This window comes from Triticum urartu, chromosome 2A (genome assembly GCF_056163025.1).
Source record: "Triticum urartu cultivar PI428250 chromosome 2A, HENAU_Tu73, whole genome shotgun sequence".
NCBI classification, from domain to species: domain Eukaryota; kingdom Viridiplantae; phylum Streptophyta; class Magnoliopsida; order Poales; family Poaceae; genus Triticum; species Triticum urartu.
In genome coordinates this window covers 389,957,959-389,978,651 of record NC_141874.1, presented here as the reverse complement: position 1 = coordinate 389,978,651, position 20,693 = coordinate 389,957,959, and the positions used below count along the sequence as shown (strand labels likewise).

General features: G+C 44.2%; 1 long non-coding RNA gene across 1 annotated transcript; it reads right to left on the bottom strand.

Annotated features, from left to right (window-relative positions):
• Positions 1-17,333: 17,333 nt before the first annotated feature.
• Positions 17,334-18,548, bottom strand: LOC125541577 (uncharacterized). Its single transcript, XR_015615105.1, has 2 exons — positions 18,203-18,548; positions 17,334-18,051 (listed from the first exon to the last, which is right to left on the bottom strand). It is a non-coding gene; the product is annotated as an uncharacterized LOC125541577 (long non-coding RNA).
• Positions 18,549-20,693: the final 2,145 nt, after the last annotated feature.

Genomic DNA, 20,693 nt, shown 5'->3' with positions numbered 1-20,693 from the left:
CACGCAGACCGACTGCGGAAGCGATGACACAACGTAGAGGAAGTAGTAGTACGTCTTCACGATCCAACCGATCAAGCACCGAAACTACGGCACCTCCGAGTTCGAGCACACGTTCAGCCCGATGACGATCCCCGGACTCCGATCCAGCAAAGTGTCGGGGAAGAGCTCCGTCACCATGACGGCGTGGTGACGATCTTGATGTACTACAGCAGCAGGGCTTCGCCTAAACTCCGCTACAGTATTGTCGAGGAATATGGTGGCAGGGGGCACCGCACACGGCTAAGGAATAGATCGCGTGGATCAACTTGTGTCTTTCTGGGGTGCCTCTGCCTCAGTATATAAAGGACTAGAGGGGGGAGGCTGGTCGGCCAAGCTTGGCGCGCCAGGAAAGTCCTACTCCCAGATTCCCCCCCCCCCCCAATCCTAGATGGAATAGGATTCGCGGAGGGGAAAAGAGAGAGAGGGGGCCGGCCACCTCTCCTAGTCCTAATAGGACTAGGGGAAGGGGGAGGCACGCAGCCCATGTAGGGCTGCCTCTTCTCTTTTCCACTAAGGCCCATCATGGCCCATTTAGCTCCCTGGAGTTCCGGTAACCTTCCCGGTACTCCGGTAAAATCCCGATTTCACCCGGAACACTTCCGATATCCAAACATAGGCTTCCAATATATCAATCTTTACGTCTCGACCATTTCGAGACTCCTCGTCATGTCCGTGATCACATCCGGGACTCCGAACAACCTTCGGTACATCAAAATGCATAAACTCATAATATAACTGTCATCGTAACCTTAAGCGTGCGGACCCTACGGGTTCAAGAACAATGTACACATGACCGAGACATGTCTCCGGTCAATAACCAATAGCGGGACCTGGATGCCCATATTGGCTCCTACATATTCTACGAAGATCTTTATCGGTCAGACCGCATAACAACATACGTTGTTCCCTTTGTCATCGGTATGTTACTTGCCCGAGATTCGATCGTCGGTATCCAATACCTAGTTCAATCTCGTTACCGACAAGTCTCTTTACTCGTTCTGTAATACATCATCCCGCAACTAACTCATTAGTTGCAATGCTTGCAAGGCTTATGTGATGTGCATTACCGAGAGGGCCCAGAGATACCTCTCCGATAATCGGAGTGACAAAACCTAATCTCGAAATATGCCAACCCAACATGTACCTTTGGAGACACCTGTAGTACTCCTTTATAATCACCCAGTTACATTGTGATGTTTGGTAGTACCCAAAGTGTTCCTCCGGTAAACGGGAGTTGCATAATCTCATAGTTATAGGAACATGTATAAGTCATGAAGAAAGCAATAGCAACATACTAAACGATCGGGTGCTAAGCTAATGGAATGGGTCATGTCAATCAGATCATTCTCTTAATGATGTGATCCCGTTAATCAAATAACAACTCATTGTTCATGGTTAGGAAACATAACCATCTTTGATTAACGAGCTAGTCAAGTAGAGGCATACTAGTGACACTTTGTTTGTCTATGTATTCACACATGTATTATGTTTCCGGTTAATACAATTCTAGCATGAATAATAAACATTTATCATGAAATAAGGAAATAAATAATAACTTTATTATTGCCTCTAGGGCATATTTCCTTCAGTAGGGGGCGCACCCAGGGGGCAGGCGCGCCCCCCACCCTTGTGGCTAGGGTGTGGGCCCCCTGGTCTTCATCTTTTGCAAGGATTTTTTATTATTTCCAAAAAGACGTTCTGTGAAGTTTCAGGTCATTCCGAGAACTTATGTTTCTTCACATAAATAACACCATGGCAATTCTGCTGAAAACAGCGTCAGTCCGGGTTAGTTCCATTCAAATCATGCAAGTTAGAATCCAAAACAAGGGGAAAAGTGTTTGGAAAAGTAGATACGACGGAGATGTATCAACTCCCCCAAGCTTAAACCTTTGCTTGTCCTTAAGCAATTCAGTCGACAAACTGAAAGTGATAAAGAAAAACTTTTACAAACTCTGTTTGCTCTTGTTGTTGTAAATATGTAAAGCCAGCATTCAAGTTTTTAGCAAAGATTATAAACTAACCATATTCACAATAACGCTTAGGTCTCATGTTTACTCATATCAATGGCATAATCAACTAGCGAGCAATAATAATAAATCTCAAATGACAACACTTTCTCAAATCAATCATAATATGATATAACAAGATGGTATCTCACTAGCTCTTTCTGAGACCGCAAAACATAAATGCAGAGCACCTTTAAAGATCAAGGACTGACTAGACATTGTAATTCATGGTAAAAGAGATCCAGTCAAGTCATACTCAATGTAAACTAACAGTAATGAATGCAAATGACAGCGGTGCTCTCCAACTGGTGCTTTTTAATAAGAGGATGATGACTCAACATAAAAGTAAATAGATAGGCCCTTCGCAGAGGGAAGCAGGGATTTGTAGAGGTGCCAGAGCTCGGTTTTGAAATAGAGGTGAATAATATTTTGAGCGGTATACTTCCATTGTCAACATAACAACCAAGAGATGGCGATATCTTCCATGCTACACACATTATAGGCGGTTCCCAAACAGAATGGTAAAGTTTATACTCCCCCTCCACCAACAAGCATCAATCCATCGCTTGCTCGAAACAACGAGTGCCTCCAACTAACAAGAGTCCCAGGGGGAGTTTTGTGTGCAATTATTTTGATTTAGTTTGCATAAAGCATGGAACTGGGCATCCCGGTGACCATCCATTTTCTTGTGAGGGAGGAGCGGAGTCCACTCCTCTTGAGAATAACCCGCCTAACATGGAAGATACGGACAACCCTAGTTGATACATGAGTTGTTCGAGCATACCAAATAGGATATTTATTTGAAGGTTTAGAGTTTGGCACATACAAATTTACTTGGAACGGCAGGTAGATACCATATATATAGGTAGGTATGGTGGACTCATATGGAATAACTTTGGGGTTTATGGAGTTGGATGCACAAGCAGTATTCCCGCTTAGTACAGGTGAAGGCTAGAAAAAGACTGGGAAGCAACCAGCTAGAGAGCGACAACAGTCATGAACATGCATTAAAATTAATCAACACCGAATGCAAGCATGAGTAGGATATAATGCACCATGAACATAAATATCATAGAGGCTATGTTGATTTTTTTTCAACTACATGTGTGAACATGTGCCAAGTCAAGCCACTCGAATCGTTCAAAAGAGGATACCACACTATCATACCACATCACAACCATTTTAATAGCATGTTGGCACGCAAGGTAAACCATTATAAGCTCCTAGCTAATTAAGCATGGCACAAGAAACTATGATCTCTAGTTGTCATTGCAAACATGTTTATTCATAATAGGCTGAATCAGGAACGATGAACTAATCATATTTAGAAAAACAAGAGAGGTCGAGTTCATACCAGCTTTTCTCATCTTAGTCAGCCATCATATATCGTCATAATTGCCTCTCACTTGCACGACTGAATGATGTAGATAATAATAATAGTGCACGGGCATTGGACTAAGCTGGAATCTGCAAGCATTCAATAAACAGGAGGAGACAAGGCAATATGGACTCTTTTGTCAGATCAACAATAATGCATATAAGAGCCACTTCAACAATTTAATTATGGTCTTCTCCTATCGACCCCCAAATAAAAGAAAAGAAATAAAACTATTTACACAGGAAAGCTCCCAACAAGCAAAAAGAAGAACAAGATATATTTTTGGGTTTTCTTTTTAATTACTACTACAAGCATGGAAATTAAAACTAGCTAAAAGCTATAGCTAATTCTTTTTGTTTTTCTTAAGGTTTGTTAAACACACAAGAAGAAAGCATAAAAAGGAAATAAACTAGCATGGATGATACAATGAAAAAGTATGAGAACCGACATCTAGCAATGAGTATGTGAACATAAATGTAATGTCGGTGAGAAATACGTACTCCCCCAAGCTCAGGCTTTTGGCCTAAGTTGGTCTATGGCCACGGCTGGCCTGGCGGATATCCAAAGTTGTAACTGGGGTCGTACTGAGATGCAGCAGTCATTGCATCATGGGCTGCAGCTTGGAGGGGAGCTATCTCAGCTCTCCTCTTATACTCTTCCGCCTCCTCTCTGGTTGTAAAATATCTCCCTTTTGCCTGAAAGTCAAAGAAAGTAGAAGCAGGGAGAGCGACGTGATAGGTGCGCCGTCTGTCAAAGATTAGTCGGTACTGGAGGAACTGATCGTTCCTCTCAACAAACTGATGACGAACCATAGCCTCATAATCCAAATAAGTAGGAGGCAACTCAATATCATCCTCACGTATGGTTATACCAAGAAAATTAGCTATGTGGGTTGCATAAATTCCACCAAAGAAATCTCCATTAAATCTATTAAGATGCAACCTACATGCAACAATGGCTCCCAAATTATAAGATTTATCTCCTAACACAGCACTCCTAAGAATACTGAGGTCAGGGACACACATGTGACATGCCTCATCTTTACCATTACTGCATCTACCTATGAAGATAGCAAAATAATGTATAGCAGCAAAGTGAATGCTCCCTATGGTAGCTTGTGTTATGTCCCTTGATTACCCCATAGTTATACTAGCAAGAAAATCTCTAAATTCAGATTTGCGAGGTTCCCTAACACTACCCCATTGTGGAAGTTTACAAGCAGTGGTAAAATCCTCTAAGTCCATCGTATAAGATTTTTCATAAAGATCAAACATGGCAGTTGGAGAATTGCGTGAAGATGAAAATTCAAACCTCCTCACAAAGGAACTAGTGAGATAGTGGTACTGGCGGCACTTTTCCTCCTCGAAGCTCACAAGATCAGCGTTACGCAAATATGCGTTAATTTCTTCGTTGATTTCCTCTCGATCCATAAAGTCCTCTGAAGGCCATTCACAGGGCCGCACTGGAGCGTCCCTTGGTGGCTCATCATCAGCATCACGCATTGCAAGCCCGGGTTCTTGTTTCCTTGAAGAGCCACCTTGGTACATTTTCCTAAACATATTTCTTCCTCTGAAATTTTTAGTAACTTCAAATAAAAGTGAACCAAACTCACTAATATTGATAGCAACCACTCCTACAAGTGCCTAGAGCCTATATCATGCATCAAAACTACTTGGAACCATATAAATTTGACATGCAAGCTGAAGAACAAGGTCACCTAGGCAGCACAAATTTGCAATGAATAAAGCACTAGAACAAAACTAGTTGGACTAATAGAGGAGTCACATACCAAGGAACAATCTCCCCAAGCAGTTTTGTGAGAGGTGCTTTGAGCAAGGAGATCGAAAATGGAACCAAACTGAGCTTGGACTCCGGTTTGAACTGGATAATCGTGTTTGTGGGAGGAAGAAGGAGTGTGTGGGTGCAGGAATAAGTGGAGGAGGGCCACCATGGGCCCACGAGGCAGGGGGGTAGGGCGCGCCCTCCACCCTCGTGGCGAGGTGGATGCCCCCCAAGCTGTGTTCTCAGTGCCAAATATTCTCAAATATTCCAGAAAAGATCATATTTAAATTTCAGGGCATTTGGAGAACTTTTATTTTCGGGGTATTTTTATATTGCACGGATAATTCAGATAACAGACGGAAAATACTTATTTTTATTTTATTTAATATAAATAACATAAAGTAAAAGGAGGGTACAGAGAGTTGTGTTTTCTAAATTCATCCATCTCATGATCATCAAAAGGAATCCAGTAACAAGGTTGATCAGGTCTTGTTAACAAACTCATTCCGAATAACATGGAACCGGAGAATTTTTGAATAACACTAGGTTACCTCAACGGGGATATGCACATCCCCAACAATAATAATATCATATTTCTTCTTGACAGTAGGAAGAGGAAATTCAAAACCTCCAAAAATAATCGATGGAATTTTTCCAATAGAATTGATACTGTGGACTTGAGGTTGTTTCCTCGAAAAGTGTACCGTATGCTCATTACCATTAACATGAAAAGTGACATTGCCTTTGTTGCAATCAATAACAGCCCCTGCAGTATTCAAAAAGGGTATTCCAAGAATAATAGACATACTATCGTCCTCGGGAATATCAAGAATAACAAAGTCTGTTAAAATAGTAACGTTTGCAACCACAACAGGCACATCCTCACAAATACCGACAGGTATAGTAGTTGATTTATCAGCCATTTGCAAAGATATTTTAGTAGGTGTCAACTTATTCAAGTCAAGTCTACGATATAAAGAGAGAGGCATAACACTAACACCGGCTCCAAGATCACATAAAGCAGTTTTAACATAGTTTCTTTTAATGGAGCATGGTATAGTGGGTACTCCTGGATCTCCAAGTTTCTTTGGTATTCCACCCTTAAAAGTATAATTAGCAAGCATGGTGGAAATTTCAGCGTCCGGTATCTTTCTTTTATTAGTAACAATATCTTTCATATACTTAGCATAAGGATTCATTTTGAGCATATCAGTTAATCGCATACGCAAAAAGATAGGTCTAATCATTTCAGCAAAGCGCTCAAAATCCTCATCATCCTTTTTCTTGGATGGTTTGGGAGGAAAAGGCATGGGTTTCTGAACCCATGGTTCTCTTTCTCTACCGTGCTTCCTAGCAACAAAGTCTTTCTTATCATAACATTGATTCTTTGATTGTGGGTTATCAAGATCAACAGCAGGTTCATTTTCTATATCATTATCATTGCTAGGTTGAGCATCAACATGGACATTATCATTAACATTATCACTAGTTTCAGGTTCATTACCAGATTGTGTTTCAGCATCAGAAATAGAAATATCATTTGGATTATCAGGTGTTTTAGTAATAGGTTCACTAGAAGCATGCAAAGTCCTATCATTTTTCTTTTTCTTCCTTTTAGAAGGACTAGGTGCATCTATATTATTTCTCTGAGAATCTTGCTCAATTATCTTAGGGTGGCCTTCAGGATACAAAGGTTCCCGAGTCATTCTACCAGTTCTAGTAGCCACTCTAATAGCATAATCATTATTCTTACTATTCAATTCATTGAGAAAATCATTTTGAGCTTTAAGTACCTGTTCTACTTGAGTGGTAACCATAGAAGTATGTTTACTAATAACTTTAAGTTCACCTTTGACATTAGCCATATAGTCACCCAAGTGTTCAAGCATATCAGCACTGCATTTTATTTCTCTACCAAAATAAGCATTGAAGTCTTCTTGCTTAACCATAAATTTATCAAACTCATCTAAGCATGGCTAGCAAACTTAGTAAATGGGATTTCAGCTTTATTATATCTATAGAGACAATTTACCTTTACTACCTATGTCGGGTTATCAAGACCATGTATTTTTTCAATAGGAGATGGATTAAAATTATGCATTTCTTCGACAGGCGGTAAATTAAGACCATGTATTTCTTCAATAGGAGATGGATTAAATTTATGCATTTCTTCGACAGGCGGTAAATTAAGACCATGTATTTCTTCAATAGGAGGTAAATTCTTAACATCTTCAGCTTTAATACCCTTTTCTTTCATGGATTTCTTTGCCTCTTGCATATCCTCAGGACTGAGAAATAGAACACCCCTTTTCTTCGGTGTTGGTTTAGAATAGGCTCGGGAAGTGTCCAATTATTTTCATTAGTCAACATATTATTTAATAGAATTTCAGCTTCATCCGGTGTTCTTTCCCTGAAAACAGAACGAGCACCACTATCCAGGTAGTCTCTGGAAGCATCAGCTAGTCCATTATAAAAGATATCAAGTATTTCATTTTTCTTAAGAGGATGATCAGGCAAAGCATTAAGTAATTGGAGAAGCCTCCCCAAGCTTGTGGGAGACTCTCTTCTTCAATTTGCACAAAATTATATATATCCCTTAAGGCAGCTTGTTTCCTATGAGCAGGGAAATATTTAGCAGAGAAGTAATAAATCATATCCTGGGGACTACGCACACAACCAGGATCAAGAGAATTAAACCATATCTTAGCATCACCCTTTAATGAGAACAGAAATATTTTAAGGGTATAAAAGTAATGAGTTCTCTCATCATTAGTGAATAGGGTGGCTATATCATTTAATTAGTAAGATGTGCCACACCAGTTTCAGATTCATAGCCATAAAAAGGATCAGATTCAACCAAAGTAATTATATCAGGATCAACAGAGAATTCATAATCCTTATCAGTAACACATATAGGTGAAGTAGCAAAAGCAGGGTCAGGTTTAATTCTAGCATTAAGGGATTGTTGTTTCCATTTAGCTAATAACCTCTTTAAATCATATATATCATGGCAAGCTAAAATAGCTCTAGCAGATTCTTCATCCAGAACATAACCCTCAGGAACAACAGGAAATTCATATTTATTAGGGGGAGAGTCTTCATCATCACTTTTGTCAATATTATCAGTTTCAATAATTTCATTCTCTCTAACCCTAGCAAGTTGTTCATCAAGAAATTCACCAAGTGGCAAAGTAGTATCAAGCATAGAAGCAGTTTCATCATAAGTATCATGCATAGAAGAAGTGGCATCATCAATAACATGCGACATATTAGAATGAATAGCAGAAGCAAGTTTAGGTGTCGCAAGCTTACTCAAAATAGAAGGTGAATCAAGTGCAGAGATAGATGGCAGTTCCTTACCACCCCTCGTAGTTGAGGGATAAATCTTGGTTTTTGGATCTCTCAAGTTCTTCATAATGATAAGCAGATATAAATCCCAAGTGACTCAAAGAATAGAGCTATGCTCCCCGGCAATGGCGGCAAAAAATAGTCTTGATAACCCACAAGTAGGGGATCGCAACAGTTTTCGAGGGTAGAGTATTCAACCCAAATTTATTGATTCGACACAAGGGGAGCCAAAGAATATTCTCAAGTATTAGCAGCTGAGTTGTCAATTCAACCACACCTAGAAACTTAATATCTGCAGCAAAGTATTTAGTAGCAAAGTAATATGGTAGTAGTGGTAACGGTAGCAAAAGGTAATGATAGCAAAAGTAATGTTTTTGGTATTTTGTAGTGATTGTAACAATAGCAACGGAAAAGTAAATAAGCAAAGAACAATATATGGAAAGCTCGTAGGCAATGGATCGGTGATAGAGAATTATGTCGGATGTGGTTCATCATGTAACAGTGATAACCTAGGGTGACATAGAACTAGCTCCAAATCATTAATGTAATGTAGGCATGTATTCTGAATATAGGCATACGTGCTTATGGAAAAGAACTTACATGACATCTTTTGTCCTACCCTCCTGTGGCAGCGGGGTCCTAGCGGAAACTAAGGGATATTAAGGCCTCCTTTTAATAGAGTACCGGACCAAAGCATTAACACATAGTGAATACATGAACTCATCAAACTACGGTCATCATCGGGAGCGGTCCCGATTATTGTCACTTCGGGGTTGCCGAATCATGACACATAGTAGGTGACTATAGACTTGCAAGATAGGATCAAGAACTCACATATATTCATGAAAACATAATAGGTTCAGATCTGAAATCATGGCACTCGGGCCCTAGTGACAAGCATTAAGCATAGCAAAGTCATAGCAACATCAATCTCAGAACATAGTGGATACTAGGGATCAAACCCTAACAAAATTAACTCGATTACATGATAAATCTCATCCAACCCATCACCGTCCAGCAAGCCTATGATGGAATTACTCACGCACGGCGATGAGCATCATGAAATTGGTGATGGAGGAAGGTTGATGATGACGATGGCGATGAGTTCCCCTCTCCGGAGCCCCGAACGGACTCCAGATCAGCCCTCCCAAGGGGTTTTAGGGCTTGACGGCGGCTCCGTATCGTAAAACACGATGAATCCTTCTTCTTCATTTTTTTCTTCCCGAACGCAAATATATTGGAGTCAAGGTTGAGGTCGGTGGAGCTCCAGGGGGCCCACGAGGTAGGGGCGCGCCCTCCACCCTCGTGGATAGGGTGTGGGCCCCTTGGTCTTCATCTTTTGCAAGGACTTTTATTATTTCCAAAAAGACGTTCGGTGAAGTTTCAGGTCATTCCGAGAACTTTTGTTTCTGCACATAAATAACACCATGGCAATTCTGCTGAAAACAGCGTTAGTCCGGGTTAGTTCCATTCAAATCATGCAAGTTAGAGTCCAAAACAAGGGCAAAAGTGTTTGGAAAAGTAGATACGACGGAGACGTATCACTCCACTGCTCACTTTTACCCAGATGGGAAGATCATATGGATGTCTGAAGGTACTAGGTACCAATCCACTATTGAAGAATGTGCCAAGCTGATCAATGCCCCAGAGGAACATGAGGATGACTTGGATGTGTATGCCAAGAAGAAGAAAGACCACAACTCCATGGCAAACATGTACAAAGAGATCCCTGATAAAGCTTTGGAGACTCACAAGCTTGGATCTGTACATTACTTGTTGTCTGGTCTGCTTACCATCAACTGGATCCTAAGGCGCACATTGTTACCCAAGGCTGGAGATCACAAGATGGTTAGAGGACATTCCATCAACATGCTACAAATCTTTGATGTCCCTCAAAAGATTAAAGTCATGAGCCTGATTGTAGCGATAATCAAAAGGACAGCTGCTGACCAAAAGAGAAGCTGTGGGTATGCTCCACATATTCAGGAGCTCATCGATTCTAAGATGGGCACAGGAACATACTTGTTGGACAAGGAGCATCTACCCATTTATCCTGAATTTGAAGATAACGAAGTTGTCATGAATGAGAATGAACCGTCATCAGCTCAAGCACAAGAGAAGAGAGCCAAAGCTAAGGCAGAGAAAGCTGCAAGGATGCCAAGTGCAGAAGAAGCATCTCAGGTGTTCCTCAAGTCAAAACAAGATCATTTGGGCTATCTGATTCAAGCTACATTAAGGATTGAGAAGGGCTTGGCCACCCTGACTCAGGATCAGGAGAGCCTAGCGAGGATTGTTGAGACAAAATTTTATGATCTTGACCTCAAGGTAACTGAGGTACAGACTGTAGTTGAGCAGCTCCAGGAGGAAGCAGAAGAGAGGAAAGGGAAGGCAACTACTGATGCTTTTCAGCGAGTACCAAGGAGTCCGAGGTCTGCTGCAGTGCATGTACCTGTTTCTAGAGCTACATTGTCTGCACCAGCAGCTACAGCTTCAGTGCCACCTCCAGCGGCCACTCCACCAGCTCGAACTACATTGACAGATGCCTTCGTCCTTGGAGTTCTCTCTACACCACCTACCGAAGACTGAGTCTGAGAGACATATAGCACTATGCATTTTCAAATTTTTTGGTAACTTGTTGCCAAAGGGGGAGAAATATGTATAGATCATAGGCTTCGAGAGAGAGTGTTTTGCCTTTTATCTCTCTTGCTTTTGGTTGAACCTTTTTATGCGCTTGGTTGACACACTATGTCTTTGTCTGTGTGAGATACTTGTTTGATCATGTGATTGATCATATGCTACCTTAATGCTTGCTTGGATGATATTATCTCTTATACTCGATATATGATCATTCACTTTGCTTGGTGATGAGTGCATGTTTTTAATGTTTATCATTTTGAGCGCTCCACCAAGATGTATGTGACATGGAAGAGTGACCCATGATCCTAATCGATTGTGCATTTGCATTCAAAAGCAAATTTTAAATAATGCACAAATTTAGGGGGAGAACTTGCCTATCACATACTTCTCAAAGCGATGATGTATTTCAATCTTATAATCATTTGTCGAAGCTTTGATCTATCTGTTGTCATCAATTACCAAAAAGGGGGAGATTGAAAGTGCAACTATCCCTGGGTGGTTTTGGTAATTCCTAACAACATATAGCTCATTGAGCTAATGCTATTTCAAGATAAATATTTCAGGAAAGCTCAATGATTGGCATGGCATGGATTAGAAATGTGGACCCCTCAAAATGTTAAGGACAAAAGATTGGCTCAAGCTCTAAAGCTCAAGACTCTACATTTTACTTTTAGTGATCCAAGATCACATTGATTCCATAGGAAAAGCCAATACTATTCAAAGGGGGTGAGGTTTTGCTTAATGGGTTACTTGCTCAAAATGCTTAGTGATATGCTCCAAAACCCGCAACCACTTTCTCATATCCACATATGTCCCAAACCAAAAGTCAAACTCGGCCCCATCGAAACTTTCTATCCGGCGCCACCGAGTTCAGTTGACATAGCCACTGCCACAAAACCCTAGTCTTTTCGGTCTCATCAATAGGGATCTCGGTCTCATCGAGATGGGATTGCAAACTCTCTGTTTCCCTTCGTAACTTTTTGGTCCAACCGAAATGAGTGATCGGTCCCACCGAGTTCACAATGCAAACTCTCTGTTTCCCCTTTGTAACATTTCGGTCTCACCGAGATGAGCGAATCGGTCCCACCGAGTTTGCCAGACCAACTCTCTGGTTAGCTTGTTGCCAAAACCGGTCCCACCAATTTTGTGTAATCGGTCTCACCGAGATTACGTTATGCCCTAACCCTAATGAAATCGGTCTCACCAAGTTGACATGCCGGTCCCATCAAAAATCTGAACGTTAACATTTTGAACTAAATCGGTCCAACCGAGTTTCATTATTTGGTCCCATCGAGTTTGGTGATTTGTGTGTAACAGTTAGATTTTGTGTGGAGGCTATATATACCCCTCCACCCACTCTTCACTAGAGAGGAGCACCATCAGAATAGGCCAACACTTCCATCATACATTTCTTGAGAGAGAACCACCTACTCATGTGTTGGGGTCAAGATATTCCACTCCAACCATATGAATCTTGATCTCTAGCCTTTTCCAAGTTGCTTTCCACTCAAATCATCTTTCCACCAAATCCAAATCTGTGTGAGAGAGTTGAGTGTTGGGGGGACTATCATTTGAAGCACAAGAGCAAGGAGTTCATTGTCGGTGTCAAAACCGGCGGATCTCGGGTAGGGGGTCCTGAACTGTGCGTCTAGGATCGATGGTAACAGGAGACGGGGGACGCAATGTTTTACCCAGGTTCGGGCCCTCTCTATGGAGGTAATACCCTACATCCTGCTTGATTGATCTTGATGAATATGAGTGTTACAAGAGTTGATCTACCACGAGATCGTAATGACTAAACCCTAAAAGTCTAGTCTGGCTATGATAATGATTCTCCCCTCCGGACTAAGTCCTCCGGTTTATATAGACACCGATGGGATCTAGGGTTACATAAGGTCAGTTACAAAGAAAGGAATCTACTTATTTGATCGCTAAGCTTGCCTTCCACGCCAAGTAAAGTCCCGTCCGGACACGGGGCAGTCTTCGGTCTTCGTATCTTCACGGCCCATCAGTCCGGCCCATGGCTAAGAAGCCGGACGCCCGAGGACTCCTTAGTCTAGGACTCCCTTAGTAGCCCCCAAACCAGTCTTCAATGACAAGGTGTTCGGCGCATAGATTGTCTTCGGCATTGCAAGGTGAGTTCCTCCACTAGTGACTTCCAAGTAGTGTGTTCGGCCTTCCATTTAATGTTGTACCCCTTGGCTTCTGCGCATCGACAACTTCAGCTTCCACGTGTCGAGCGAATGCGAGAGGTCAGGGTATTTTTGCACATACCACCCTGACCATACCAGAAAGGTGCCTATGTAAAGATAATAGATCTCAGATCCCCTCCAAATCTCACGGAAGAAACCCTCAGAGCTTGTGGAGCAGAACCACCCCAACATGGCTAGCGCTCCCAGCTCTTCCTCTCGTCCCCACAACTCCGAAAAGGGGGATTGGGAGAGATGTTTAGTTTCTCACAGTCAGTTGGTGAAGCTGCAAACACAGGGCTTTCTTCCCCCGCGGATTTGGTCCCCATACGAGCAGGGATGACGTCCTTCAAGGGCGGGGCTCAAGCGGAGAACTTCGGAGAACGAATATGCTTCGTCTCGTTCTTGTTAAGAGGTGTCGTATTTCCGATCCATCCCTTCCTCCAAGGTCTGCTGGAGTATTATGGCCTTCAACTGCATAGTCTCACTCCCGCCTCTATCCTTCATGTTGCGGGCTATGTCGCTCTATGCGAGCTATTCCTGGGTTGCGAGGCCCATTTCGATTTATGGAGAAGATTGTTCTTCCTCGTCCCTCGTAATCAAGGTGGGCCAATTTTTAAAGTGGGAGGGGCCGAAGTGTGGCGCATCGCCGGGACCAGATACCTGTCTGGCACGCCGAAGAAAGCTTCCGAAGAATGGCCTTCTGAATGGTTTTACATCAACGACGTCGCTCTTCCCGACCCCGTCCGTATGGGCCTCCTCGAGTTTTGAAGTGCTCCATTGAAGAAACGCCATAGCTGGCGTCCTCGGAGCCTCGAGGAAGAGGATAGTGCAGAGATCAGCCCGCTGCTGGGCAAGATTAAGATGCTTGCTCAGTCCGGATTGTCAATAGTCGTGGTAATGACGATCTCCATAACGCGGGGGGGTCCAGCCACTCCAATACAGAGGGTTGCCCATGTGGCATTATAACGGGGAAGACGACGCCTCACGCTATGGTCGGAAGGGCCCAAAGACCCCCGCCACTCTGGCCAAAATATTGGTCGAACTGTATAAAGGGGAGAAGGAGGAGTTCACCCGTCTCCAATATCGAGATGGGTTTTCCATGTATAACCCTCCTAGCTGGGTAAGCTCTAACTCCACTATTTTACTCCTGTCCCTGAATCATTCTTGACAGGCAGTATCTTATCCGCTTGTAGCAGGAATGGCAAAAGGTTGTCGAGGGGATCCACAACCCTACCCCTCAGCAGGAGAATCGCAACCGGGATCATGACCCCGGATATAAGGAAGATCCGGACATATTTGTGGAGCTCGAGGATGGAATATTCTATCAGATGAGGTATGACGGTACGGATGTACCCATCATCGCCGATTACCCCGGTCTCCTTCCTGCTTCGCATGTAAGTAATCCGGAGATACCTTGTCCAAGAGAGTTTTCTCATTCCTCCTCACCCACCGCATTGTCCTATGCTCAAAAGGGGGGGCGTTCGGCGCGCCATGCTGCCCCGGGGGCATCTCCATAGAGATCGGCCCCCACATCGGGCGAGCCTTCGAAGAGGAAGGCAAACAAAGATACGGCCGATCTTTCATCAAAGAGGTATGGATTTGCAAATATGCACCTTGGCAGTCACATCAAACTGTGACCTTTCCGTTTACCCTGTATCAGGAAAAAGGTGTGCCGGGCTATACCCGGGGGTCCAACCGGTGATACCTCCCGCGGCCAGGATCCAGATCCTGTCGTAAAGACGGGGGCTGATGCGGGGGTAACGCCGGACTGTCCTCTAGCCGAGGACTCGGATGATGTATCCGTCACCAACTCGGAAGTGGAGAGCGCCATGAATCATCGGCGTCGTAGGGCCATTTCACAAGAGCCCGGTTTTTCAAAAGAGGCATTTAATGCCTTCAGCTCGGCTGATGCATATATCCGAGCTGCTCGAGATGGGCTTAACAGAGTCATAAAGTAGCATTTAAAAGATGTGCGGGTAAGTTTACTTTGTCTGAATATGATGACCATATGCCAGTAGCCCCCGAGACTTGAAGCAGTTGGTACAAACGATTTAAGGATCGTTGTATAACCAGGTTCTTACGGAGAAGAACGACATACTAGCCCAAGAGCTAGAAAAGTGCCGGACACAGCTAACTGTTGCTACCGCCGAAATGGAAAAGCTCAAGAAGGCGTCCTCTGGTAATATTTCCCTCCATCGAGAAACAATGATTATATGACAGCTGTGCTAATACTGCTGCATGTCTTATAACAGGGTCGTCGGACCAGCTGGAAGAGAAACTGAAGGCCGCTCAAACGGACAAGAAAGAGGCGAAAAGACTGCACGCCGCAGGCGAGCACGTTCTGACCCGAGTCAGAGAGGAGAAAAACAAACTCCAGGATTCCAACATCCAGCTGGGCGAGGAACTGAAAGATGTGCGGGCCCAACTGGCCGACTCCGTGAAGGAGAATAAAAGGCTCCGAGGCAGCATATTCAGTATGTGGCCGGACTTACCTTATAATAGTTCGAAGATGAAAGGTACTGACAAAGTTATGTTTGTAGGTATGCTGACAGGCCGTCCTGAAGAGGAGGTGTTCGGATCATCAGATGATCTGCTGCAGGGGCTATCGCAAATGCACGAGCAAGCTTGGCAAGCAATCCGGAGTGTTGCTAAGGCCTTATGGCCATCCGCCTCCCCTCCAGGAAGTGGCGAGCTTGTAGAGCTACTCAAGGGAGCGCGGCGACGTATCTGATTATGGAAGATATCGGCCTGCCGGGAGGGTGCGCGAGAGGCCTGGGCCATGGTGAAAACACGGTATACCAAGCTTGATCCGAATCACATGGCCCGGGTCAGACCTTTAGGGTCAGATAGGAAAGAAGTGCCCGTTAATTTGGTATATGACCAAGTAGCAGTAGCTGCCAAATATTCCCAACAGATTGTAAGTTGGATAGCCTGTTGGATGGTATAGAGGAGGAAATTTATGAGTCTCAGTGACTATGTACTTTCCTTGACATATGTAAATTCTAGCTGAATTGTAAAACGATTGTCATGGCATACCTTTTCGCTTCAACCTCGGGACCTGTCGTGGAATTATCACGGCAGATGTCCTAGTGTGAGGACTTGGTCGTGAGGCCAACGCATCTTTGTAGTAGCTTGAGAGGGGTTTGAGCAGAATCAAAAGACGCAACACAAGACAAGGATTTAGACAGCTTCGAGCCCCGGGAAACATTATCCAGTAATAGCCCTACATGTTTGTGGCTAGATCTCATTATGCTCATGAGAGAGTCGCCGCATAAGCCGGCTCCCGTCAAGGCCCAGTATGCTGGTTCATGTGATGGTGGACCGGCTTAAAAGGAAAGACATAAGGAATATTCTCCTACAAAGGAAGCAAGACTAGAACATCTGCCGTGATAATTCCACGACAGTTGGCGTCCACTGTGGGGCTTGCGCACGGTAATATTGAGTTTTTGGAAAGATCTATCTCAGGATCAAGATGTTCGCGATTGAGCAGATGAAGAAGAGTCAGCGTGAAAAAATCGCTCGCGCCTGATAACCTGGCGTAGGACAGCCCGTGCAGAGCCGGCAAATTCATTATTTCTGATCAGAGTTATGATTAAGTCTGAAGCTGGCGGTATGAGGTTAAAAGCGAGGAGACTAGGGTTACATCGCGTGCAGCCGCCGCCTCGAAAGACACCAATACCGACAGGAGTATGATCTGTCCAATCCGCCTACCTGCAGTTTTCGCCGAGACCGACAGAAATAAGAGCCATCTAATTTGCATGGCTGCAAGTTCGACCGAGACCGGCAAGACTTTTTGCTGCCATTAATTGAAGGAGTCGGCCCGGCCCGACATGTATTTTTCGTTGTGCCAGAGTCAGATTCGATTACGGCAACCGAAGACAGTGCCTACGCTGGTTACCAGCCCCGAGGGCATCAACTGATAGCGCATGATGATCGGAGACTGCGAATCAATTTGGAAGTACGTCTGTATCTATGAGCAAGCACGGATCAATCAAACAAGTACTACTTATCATATCAAGTAAAAAGACGAGAGTTATGTTTCATAATGACCAGAGTCACGTTTCATCTTCTTATAAGATCTAGATGGAAGAAAAGTCAAAGAAAAAAAGGCCACTACCCAGAAGGGAACACGGACGTGGATTCATTGAACCGGCCACGGCTCGGAAGCGGATGTCTCCGCAGACTCACACTCCCCGTTGACCCGCCTCGGCCGGCGTCTGACATCGCCTCTGAGCCGGCCGCCACCGCTGCAATACACCTCCACAAGCCGCCGCGGCCCATGCTGAGTTGCCGGGCCGGCCCTCCGCTCCTCCACTGCTTTCCCGCGTTGAGTCACCGGACCAGCCTTTCGTTTCCTCCGCTGCCGTTCCGCGCTGAGTCGCCGGACCGGCCCTCCGTTCCTCTACTATAGCCGGCCAAGCCGCTTCACTCCTGCGACCTTAGGTTATCCTCTGCTGCAACCTTCAAGCCGGCTCTGCCGCGAGCAGCCACCGTGGCCGCCTTGAGTCGCCGAATTCCTTCCATCGCGGTGGCCCGCGTCGTTGCCTGTTGAGAAGCTCCGGTCCTGTATCCGTTGCAGCCCTGTCTCCGCCTCGCGCGACCGTAAGACGCCGCCTGCACCGGCGAGCCGACCTTCCCATCTCGCCTTCGAGCGCCCCTGTGCGACGTCCTGTGAGACGCAACCAGCGCATCAGTTTCTATCAGCTTTAGTGCCCCTGAGCTTCACGGAACCTGGCTCTGCGATTTGGCAAGAGCACAGTTCGGGGATGGACAGAAGTATTACTACAACAAAAGGACAGAGCAATCCAAATGGTCTATACCTGATGATTGAAGGATGGCACAACATGACCAGGAGGATCCGCTTTGAGCCGCCGTTTCTCGGCTCCATTACGGACGCACTTCAAGCCGCCGGTGCAACCTCTCACATGCATTTTTTCCTTCGCTATCGAGGCCTCCGCTTGACCCGCCCGCCTCCATTACAGCGTGTTTCATCTCCACCTCCACTGGCGAGTCGACCCTCCGCGTCTAGTCGCCGAGCCACTTCCGTTGCCCTCCACTAACCGTTACAGCGCCGTGACTCATCTCCTCTTTGCCAAGGCACCCCCTGCTGGTGTGATTTTGTCTTACTGGTACAAAGCAAAAGAAAATTGGGGGATAATGGAGCAGTGCATGTTGACTCAAAGACTAGTCTGCCAACAATAATGGGTTAGGAGTCCCAGTGGGCAAGGCATTATGCATTACCAGCATCTACGCTCATCTGACAAATCACTAGGTGCTATCTGTTCCATATATATTATTAACACGGATGAAATTGTTTGAAAACGATTACTCTGGTCTGTGATATTCTTTTGCAGGATTATTATTCATCACAAGTTTGTCGCAAAGGGGCGTGCACTAATATTATTTTTGCACTAGTACGTTCGTGTTGTGCTACCAGACGGATATGTGCGCAAGTCGCCGTCCCCGCTACATCAACACACGCGATTGACTCATTTTAACTCGCCCATCCGTGCCGGCTTATAACGCCACGATCGACTCATATGTTTGATCCCGTGGCCGACTCGTCCATCATTGATTTCAGCTTCACCATGATGATCATCAACCTCGCGGTGGATAATTTCTGGCTTAACATATCAGGTGAAATCCATCCAGTATATTTTTATATTATATATTGTTTTCTTTAAAAGAGCAATTATGTTGGCTTGCAAGTTCTCCAATGCAAGACAAATTATATCACTAAGCTGTTGAAGGACTCATACCGGTTTGTAACACGGTCAAATATGAAGAATCTCAACACAACTTCTCGAGTCGTCTTAAGACTCGGGGGCTACACAGACATGACTGGCAAAATTGGCCGGTTTTAGTGAATTCAAGAACTCCGGGTCATTTGAGGGAAATTAACCCGGCCCCGGAGGCTACTGCCTATTGGTGAAAAATTTAAAGGCCGTCAGAAGATTTCCGACTCATAAAATGGCCTGACAATTATAAAGTTCCGGCTCAATGGAAGAGCCCCGGGTTATCAGGAAAAGACTCCGGTTCAAAATCCGGCTCAAGGGAAATCTGTTTTCTCGCAAAGCTTTGAAGCTCTCAAATATCCGGTTTAAAATTCCGGTTCAAAGAAGTCATCTCTCGCAAAGTTCGAGTTCTCAGAAAAATTAAAGGTTGCCAAAGATAAATTGCTGCCATGATGCGTGGTTCAAACATGGTATCCTGCCTTACGGCTTATCTTATTATGGTCACTTGGGGGCTTTCTGCTCATCAAGTATAGCTGTCGGTACCCTCTTGATCGGCGCAATGCCAAATCTTATATGGTCACTTGGGGGCTTCCTGTTCAAACATAGGTCGTATTCGAACCAAAGAGAACATAGATGTCGGTACCCTCTTGACCGGCACAATGCCAAACCCACTAGGGGGCTTCTTGATCGTATTCGAATCATAGCTTAACCCTTTTGGGTCCGACTTTGATCGTATTCGAATCAGAGTCGTTAAAAACTCTCAAGGTCATTTGGGGGCTTCCTATTCAAACATAGGTCGTATTCGAACCAAAGAGAACATAGCTGTCGGTACCCACTTGATCGGCGCAACGCCAAAACCACAAGGGGGCTTCCCGATCGTATTCGAATCTAGCTTAACCCCTTTTGGTCCGGCTTAATGATCGTATTCGAATCAGAAGCCTCGCTCTTTTCTCTCTGTTTGGCTTAAGTTTTTTGAAAACAATCTTTGGTTTTGTCTTGAGACCTTTTTGTTCATATCTAAAGCATATATGTGGTTTCGATTAACCCGGCTTGACTTTGGATGATAAGTCGCCATATATGACAATCATAAAAATTTGGAAGTTTTGGCTTCTAAAGATTGGGTTATCGCCCTTAGTTCACAGGTTTCCTAAACCGGCAGTACGATTCAATATCACAGGAACCGGTTTTCCAAATTGGATTATATTATTCAAATCTTTAATAGCCAACATGGCTAGATTTTTATTATGGTTATCAATAACCAATATTATGATTGAGGTTTTCAAAGTCGCTTCAGTGCAATGGATATTATTTTATCAATGGATATAATTTATTCTACAGTGGAAGGAATAGTCCCGAGTCACTGCAGGCTTACGACCCGGCACTTGGGGGCTACATTATTCAAATTGAGATTACATCAAATATGCAAGTCCCATGTCACTGCCAGCATGCATCATGGCACTTGGGGGCTAATGTAAAGTCATTTTTTGATCAACTTATTGAAGATCCGACTCATCCCATTGTAATGAGCCGGCCCTTGGGGGCTACCAATTGCTCCTGTCAAAAAATCAAGGTACAC